Here is a 226-nt window from a genome sequence, read left to right on the forward strand (position 1 = left end):
CCAGCTCTGAAATGCAAGTTTTCAGACCCTGCTAAAGTCACCCCGTGGGGCTGCCAGCAGTCACCCCACCTTGGGGAGCACTCACTGCTGCTCAGGGAAGCTATCAGCATAAACCATGGAGCTGAAATGGAACCCAGATTAATAATTAGAGGGTTAGACCCAGAACTGTCTCATGACAGGTGCCCACCCAAAGACAAGCTGGGATGGGATGGGATGGGATGGGTTG

The 226-nt window shown here is 53.1% G+C and overlaps 1 protein-coding gene across 1 annotated transcript in view; it reads left to right on the forward strand.

Moving 5' to 3' along the window:
• LOC104272369 (dimethylaniline monooxygenase [N-oxide-forming] 3-like) overlaps nucleotides 1-226 on the forward strand; it is a 5,993-nt gene that overhangs the window by 438 nt on the left and 5,329 nt on the right. The gene's annotated exons all lie outside the window — the stretch shown is intronic.

This window comes from Apaloderma vittatum, unplaced genomic scaffold (assembly GCF_000703405.1).
Source record: "Apaloderma vittatum isolate BGI_N311 unplaced genomic scaffold, ASM70340v1 scaffold384, whole genome shotgun sequence".
NCBI lineage: Eukaryota > Metazoa > Chordata > Aves > Trogoniformes > Trogonidae > Apaloderma > Apaloderma vittatum.